Genomic DNA, 8,615 nt, shown 5'->3' with positions numbered 1-8,615 from the left:
ACTCTGGATTCAATCGCCCCCCTAAAACAGAAGCCAATCAAACGACAGAGATCAGCTCCATGGTACAATTTAGAAACCCGTACTCTAAAACTAACGTCACGTAAATGTGAAAGAATTTGGCGCTCCACCAAAACGATAGAATCTCGTTTAATTTGTCCAGATAGTCATAATAGATATATGAAAGCTCTACGGCAGGCCCGCACTGCCTATTACTCGTCTCTTATTGAAGAAAATAAAAACAACCCTAGATACCTCTTCAGCACTGTAGCCAGGCTGACAGAGAGTCATAGTTCATTTGAGCCATCTATTCCTTTAGCCCTTAGCAGTAATGATTTCATCAGCTTTTTTAATGATAAAATTCTAAACATTAGAGACAAAATTAGCAACTTACTACCTTTACTTAGTGCAGATTCCTCCTATATTTTTGATTCGGCAGAAACGGCTCCAAATTCTGATACTAACCTCGATTGTTTTTTTCCAATTAACCTCGCAGAACTAAATTTGATTATTTCTGCGTCTAAACCGTCAACTTGTCTTTTAGATCCAATCCCAACCAAGTTGTTTAAGGAAGTCTTTCCTCTAGTTAGCAGCTCCATACTAGATATGATCAATATATCTTTAGCGTTAGGTTATGTACCCCAGTCATTTAAAGTAGCTGTAATTAAACCGCTCCTTAAAAAGCCTACTCTTGATTCAGGAACTCTAGCTAACTATAGACCTATATCTAACCTTCCTTTTATCTCCAAGATCTTAGAGAAAGTGGTAGCTAATCAGTTGTGTGATTTTCTCCACAACAACAGCTTGTTTGAGGAGTTCCAGTCGGGATTTAGAGTTTACCATAGAACTAGACTAGTTAGAGTAACACATGATCTTCTGTTAGCCTCAGACAGGGGACTTCTATCTGTGCTTGTCCTGTTAGATCTTAGTGCTGCTTTTGATACAATTGACCATCAGATTCTGTTACAGAGACTAGAACAATTGCTTGGAGTTACAGGGACTGCTTTAAGTTGGTTTAGATCCTATTTATCAGATAGATCTCAGTTTGTGCATGTTCATGATGAGTCCTCTTTGTACACCAAAGTTAGCCATGGAGTGCCTCAAGGATCAGTGCTTGGTCCGATTTTATTTACATTATATATGCTTCCTCTAGGTAGTATTATGAGAAAACACTCCATGAACTTTCATTGCTATGCAGACGATACTCAGCTCTACATATCAATGAAGCCAGAAGACACCAACCAGCTTCGTAAACTAGGAGCCTGCCTCAAGGACATCAGGACCTGGATGACCAGAAACTTCTTACTGCTCAACTCAGACAAGACTGAAGTTATAGTGATTGGTCCTAAGAACCTTAGAGAGACTTTCTCTGCCGATATGACGGCCCTTAGTAGTATTAGCGTAGCCTCTAGTACCACTGTTAGGAAACTAGGAGTTCTGTTTGATCAGGATATGTCCTTTGATTCCTATATTAAACAAATTTCAAGGACAGCTTATTTTCACCTTGGTAATATCTCTAAGATCAGGCAGATCCTGTCACAACATGATGCTGAAAAATTAGTTCATGCGTTTGTTACCTCCAGGTTGGATTACTGTAATTCTATTTTAGCAGGGTGCTATGGTAAATCTCTAAAGACCCTTCAACTCGTCCAAAACGCTGCAGCTCGTGTTCTTACTAGAACGAGGAAAAGGGACCACATGACTCCTGTATTGGCTTCTCTCCATTGGCTCCCTATAAAATCTAGAATAGAATTTAAAATCCTTCTGCTCACTTACAAAGCTCTAAACGGTCAGGCACCATCCTATCTTAAAGAGTTAATTGTACCGTACTATCCAACAAGAACATTACGTTCCCAGAATGCAGGCCTGCTCGTGGTGCCTATAGTCTCTAAAAGTACTATGGGAGGTAGAGCCTTTAGTTATCAGGCACCGCTCCTTTGGAATCGTCTACCAGTCGGGGTCCGGGAGGCAGACACACTAGGTACTTTTAAGAATAGACTTAAAACTTTTCTTTTTGATAAATCTTATAGTTGGGGCTGGCTTAGGACCAGCTCATAGTTATGCTGCTATAGGCCTAGACTACCGGGGGAACTGGCACCAGGATCTCTTATCTCTATCTCCCTCTTTCTCTCCCAGCTTTCTTATCTTATAGTAATAAGATATGTCTATAGTGACAAGCAGTAGCTTGTCACTATCTTTGTATTCTAACCTCTCCTTTTGAGCTCTCTTAGGTTCCTTGAGCTCTCTTAGGTTCCTTGGGACTGTTGGTGAGGATGGCCTGCCCAAACAACCCCCCCCCCCCCCTCCCCCTGAGGATGGCCTGCCCAGACCCCCCCCCAACCTATCCCATCCTATTCTTCTTTCTGCATCTTGTCCCATCTCCCCCATCCCATTTTCAAGCCCAGCACAGTTTAGCAGATGGCTGTTCCGTCATGAGCCCGGGTCTGCTGAAGATTTCTGCCTGTTAAAAGGAAGTTTTTTCTTGCCACGCCATGACGGATTAAGCTGGGCTCTTGTAACATAGCCATAAGTACGGTCCTTTACCTGCTTTTTGTAAAGTGTCTTGAGATAACGCCTGTTATGAATTGACGCTATATAAATAAAGATTGATTGATTGATTGATTTGTTTTGTTTTCTCTATTTCTCTATGTGGTATGAGAGCTGGAGTAAAGCAGTGGCAGAGGAGAAGAATGCATGCAGTGATTCATGGACACTGAAGCTTTGCGGATAACAGCACATAGGAATCCTGAATTCAGCTTGATCAAGGCCACTACAGTTTTGTTCACAAACTCTTTCAACAGACACCTACATTTATCTATGAGCGCAAACATGCATTTGTAAACCGGCAGTGTATAATACATGTTTGGTTTGTTTTCGCATATGGGATGATGGTAAATTAAATTATAATTTTTAAGGGATTCTTGGCAACAGACTGATTAATTGATGCATCTGGTTAATTAATGAAGCAGTGTTGGTGTGGCTTGGTTATGTGCAGGAAAGTTGATTTGATTCAAAAGTGTTGAAAGCTGTGAATATTGGTTTCATTGTCTAAGTAAGGTTTAGTTTGATGTGAGTTGTCTTGAGATTGATTCTATTTCCATAGTTTGGAGATAATTGGATGTGATTAGATACATTAGGTGATACATAAGCAATTGTACTTTCATAGTAGGAAGCTTTTTGTCTCTTTTTGTACTTGGCAAAATTGTTGTTTTAAGTGTGGTAGCAGAGTGCTATATTTGGTGTTTTACGTCTGGTATTTGATACTGGATGCGTTAAATTTTGCTCAGGATCAATAATTTGTCTATTTATGTAGTTTTTGATTAACATTGTTTGATTTACCATTTAACGAAATAAGAGGCTCATTTTAATGTCAAAGATGAGAACTAAAATTACACAAGCAGTCACTTCTGTTGATGTTGTTCAGAAGAACAATCCACTTGTTAAAAATGTTGCAAAAATGTCACGAAAATGGAGCAAACGTTGGTCCGACATTGACCAACCCTGGCCGAAAGAAGGGACTTTGAACCCAGATGTGATTAAAACAATGCAGGTCCTTGTGTCCACTTCTAAAGTAAATCAGAAGACAGGAAGGAAAGGGAAAAGGCGTCAGGAGAAAAGACAAACTGAACTCGGCATTCTGCAACTGTTTGAAAATGAGGGACAGAAATTGTTACAAGCTTCGAAAGAGAATAGGGAAAAAAGCATGCACATAATAAACACAAATGACAACCAAACAGGAAAATTAATGGAGCAGATTAATGCACCTTTTTCACATACCGTATCAGCCAAAAAGCCACCGCCTTACGAGAAGGAAGTGAAGTTTACTGATGTTTATCCACAACTTCCAGTGATTAGACAAGAAGGTAATTATCACATCACAGATGAGGATGAGCAAATCATAGAGAAAGGAAAGGCTAAAACAACTGTAAAAATGTACCCGAGCTACGACGCTAAAAAGAAAAAGATATGTTTAGGAAGTGGAAGCAGAGAGCGTTATAGGAGATTGGAGATAGAAGGTGAAAGTGAGAGTGATTCAGATCAAGCTGTTGGTGGCTATGATCCAGCAGTTAGACGGATGTTAGCAAAAGCAGAGAAGAAAGGAGATAGGCCAGTGAGAAGAAAGAGTCTAGCTAAGGAAGACACAGATGAGACAGACAGTGATGAAGACTCGAGTAGAGAGGGTTCTTCATATCTTAACCCGCTAGCAGCCAGTTCAGGGGTAAAAGATGACGGAGGCAGGGCTTTAAGAGAGGTTGAGAGGAGCATTGGTAAATGTCTTCAGGAATTAGATGAGTCTAGCAATCCAGAAACACAGCAATTACTAGAAGAGCAACTACATGAGCTACGAATGACACAGAAAAAAATACAGAAGAAAAAATCTCAAAAGCTTGATACATTTGGATACTCTGTGCGTTCAAGAAAAGATAAGAGACTTGATAAAATGTGTCCAGTAATCATACGAGGACAAAATCTAGAATACAAACCCTGGCAAAATACAGATATGTCAGACATAATGGAAAAGCTACCTACTCTGCAGGATGGAGCACATCCTTGGATTTCAAAGTTGGAAGAACTTTTGGTGGGTACACAGCCTGCCATGGGAGACATTAAGAGATTATTGGCTAGTCTCATTGGGGTCCCAGGGATGGAAGTGATCCTGCAGGCGGCAGGTCTTAATAGATATGTGGCAACTACTGTGAATGATCCAGAATTGTTTGCTGCAAGTAGAGGTCGGATGTGGAAAGCACTGAGGGATGCATTCCAGACAAACGTACATCCTGATAACATTTTGATTGAGTCGTTGGGATCACAGGAAAATCCAAGAGCCTATGTGTCAAGAGCTCATCAAGTGTGGAGAAATGTCACAGGTAATGATCCAGATTTGAATCTAATGGAGCAGTCAATTTTGAGAGCTAAGATACAGAAGGGGCTTCCTCTGTCTGTGCGGAGTAAATTAGCAGAGGTGGTTGGTCTTGGAAGCATGGCAAAGAGTGTGTATACAGATCACATAGCACACCAAGTTGAATTATATAGGAAAAATGAGCATGAGCAGAAAGAACAGGATGAGGAGATCCTCAGAAAACTTAATCAAATACAGCTGGTTGATAATAAGAAGAAAGAGAAGAAACAAGCTGTTGTTATGCAGAGTCAGTCTCAACCAAGTCCAGCATCACCTCAACCTCAGCAGGGACAGATACAGTTTCATCCAGACCTGTCGACATCTATGATCCCTAATGTTTCTTTTTCACAGCCAGACTTTGGCCAACCACAAATATGGACAGGAAGAGGTTAAGGAAATTTAGAAAGAGGTAGAGGAGGAAATTTCCAACAGCCTTCAGATGTCTGCTATTATTGTGGACTGTATGGCCATTTTGCACGTGAGTGTAACAGGACAGGAAGAGGCTTCAGAGGAGGTTTCAGAGGTGATTTTAGAGGAAGCTTCAGAGGGCAACAAAGGCCACTTAGGGGACCTGTGAATCCTTACAGAGGCCCAGAGCCAGGTTTTTAGGGGTGCCCAGAAGACTCAAAAGGGGGGTGTCAGCTGGTAGTGTCAGGGCCAGAACAAGATCCAAAAATAATAGTAAGAGTAAATGATCAACCATTAGAAATAATGGCGGATTGTGGAGCGGCTTTTACATGTGTTCGACCTGAAAATGTTACACATCTCCCCATGTCTGACCGATTGGTACGGACAATCGGGTTTGAGGGTGTGAAACAGCTGATTCCTCTCACAAAGCTCTGTTCTAAACATCACAAAATAACGATACCTATATTGGTGTCAGAACATACACCTATTGCACTGTTAGGAAGAGATGCTTTATGTAAATTGAATTGCACAATAAGGTCTACACCCGACGGCTGTCAGGTGGATGTGCCAAAGGATACTAGTCATCAATTATTTATGACACCAGTGTCTGAGCCTTCTTCAGTGTACTGGATTGGAAATCTTAGTCCAGAGCTACTACAGCCAGCTAAGCTGTGGGAGAAGTTTATTGTAGCAAACATGCCTAATGCTAAGTTCCCTGAGTATTCACCCCACTGCACGCTTAAATATTTTAAGAAAACTGGTCAAGTAAACCCAGAAGAGCGGTTGAATAGGCAACCTAAGCAGGTTCAGCTTAGCTCATCATGCATAATTTTGGGACCACAAGGAGCAGCAATGAAGATAAACAGTGATGATTATCTTAATAAAGAGCATGACATTGAGGAAAGTGTCCCACATGTGACTTTGATGGTGGCTGAAGGATTTGAACAGAAGCACATAGGAGCAATGATGGCAGAAGCTGAAAAGAAGAGCTTTTCACCACTGAAAGAGAATTTGGCTATCTGGAGGAGTGAAGATGAGCAGTTCATGAAGATAAGGATCTCAGCTCAGGGACAGGGTCAACCTCAAGTGGTGCTAATGAGTCATGAAACAATTTTCAGTGCTAATTTAGATTCAGATAGTATGAGAGAGGAGATGTTAAAACAAGTGCCAGACTGTTTGTGGTCACGACATAGTACTGATATTGGCTTTGTGAAATCTGCCCAACCAGTGAAGGTTGAACTTCGACCTGGAACCAAACCTCCTTGGAAGAGCCAATACCCACTAAGGGGGGAGGCAATCCAGGGGATTGAACCACAAATTGAGGGTTTGTTGCAAGCAGGTGTGTTGGAGAAGTGTTCAGATCCTCAGAGTAACACACCTATATTGCCTTTGAAGAAGCCAGATGATTCTTATCGCTTGGTGCATGATTTAAGAGCGGTAAATGAAGTGGTGGCTGATTTTCCAGCTGATGTGCCTGATCCTCATACTTTGTTAGCTCAAATACCCCCAGATGCTACACATTTCACAGTGTTAGATTTGTGTGGAGCATTTTTTAGTGTTCCACTCAGTGAAGAAAGTCAAGGGTTATTTGGATTTACATATAAAGGACAGACTTTCAAATACAAGAGGCTCCCTCAAGGTTTCAAACACAGTCCTCATATTTTCAATAAAGTGTTGAAAGATGATTTGACAGGTTTGGATCAGATTATGACGAGTACTGTTATTCAGTATGTAGATGATATTGTAATCTGTTCACCAGATAAGGAAACGTGCCATAAGGATTCCATTAGATTGTTGCAGTTATTGGCAGAAAAAGGACATAAGGCCTCTCAGAAGAAGTTGCAATATTGTCAGGAGAAGGTAGTTTATCTGGGTCAGACAATAACTCATGGACACAGAGGCATCTCTGACAGTCATTTGGAAGCTATTCAAAAGGCACCAAAGCCTAGAACAGTCAGGGAGATGATGACGTTTCTTGGTATTGCGGGGTATTCTTCAGCATGGGTAGAGGACTATGCTAGTCTGACAGGGCCTTTGAGAGCTATGATTAAAGAAACGGGGACTTCTCAACTCCATTGTAATCTTACCTGGACTCAGGAAGGTCTTGTGGCGTTTGAGACAATTAAACAGAGATTGCAGGAAGCTCCAGCGCTAGCGCTGCCAGATTATTCTAAGAACTTTTTGCTGTATGTGGCAACTTCTGTTGGAGGTAAATATGCATGTGCTGTTCTTTGTCAACCTACAGGTATGGGTACAAGTCCTCAGCCTGTTTCTTATTATTCCACTGGCTATTCTGAAGTAGAGTTGGGGCTGCCACTGTGTTACAGAGCAATGGTGGGAGTTTATCTGATGTATGATAAAGCATCATCTGTAACTATGGGTTACCCGGTGACAATTTTGACACACCATAGTCTTAGAAATCTTTTGAACTTTGGTAAATATACACTGACTATGCCAAGGCTTAGAGACTATCATAGGCTTTTAGAACAGGAAGATATTACTGTGGTAAGATGTGTCACAGTGAATCCAGCTGAGAATTTGCCAACTCCTGAGGATGGGGAGCCACATGATTGTGTTCAGGAAGTAGAGAGGTATTCGAAGCTGAGGTCAGATTTGCAAGCTTTTCCTCTACATGAGTCAGATGTGGAGTATTGGACTGATGGATCCTGCTATCGAGTAGGAGATACATTGAGTGCTGGTTATGCTGTGGTAAAAGCCCAAGGATCTGAATTTGTTGTCGAGAAAGCAGAGGAAATACCACAACCTGCATCTGCGCAGCTTGCTGAGCTAGTGGGGCTGACAGAAGCATGTTTGTTGGCTGAAGGCAAGCGAGTGACAATATATACAGATTCTGCGTATGCACACAATGTGTGTCATCTGTTTGGATCATTATGGAAGAATCGAGGCTTTAAGAAAACTGATGGTTCGCCGATACAGCATCATGCTCAGATAATGAAACTGTTGCAGGCAATGATGAAGCCAAAAGAGATAGCAGTAGCTAAATGTGCAGCACATAAAATGGACATGTCAAGAGTCACACAAGGTAACAAAGCAGCTGATGAGGCTGCAAAGGTGGTTACAGGAGCTAATAAATTGGGTAAAGTTTTTCTGGTCACCCATGAGGTGGACTTGGAAGATAACATTACACTCAAAGATGTGATCTCAATACAAGAAGCTGCTTCTGTGATTGACAAACAACTGTGGAGAGATCGAGGGGCCACTCCAGATTCTGCTGGCTTGTGGAGAAATCATGAAGGATTGATGGTAGCGCCCCCAGACCTGCTGGGTCTGATGATCCAGGAAGCACATG

This window comes from Symphodus melops (genome assembly GCF_947650265.1).
Source record: "Symphodus melops genome assembly, chromosome: 23".
Lineage (NCBI taxonomy): Eukaryota > Metazoa > Chordata > Actinopteri > Labriformes > Labridae > Symphodus > Symphodus melops.
Note: the sequence above shows the minus strand (reverse complement) of the source record.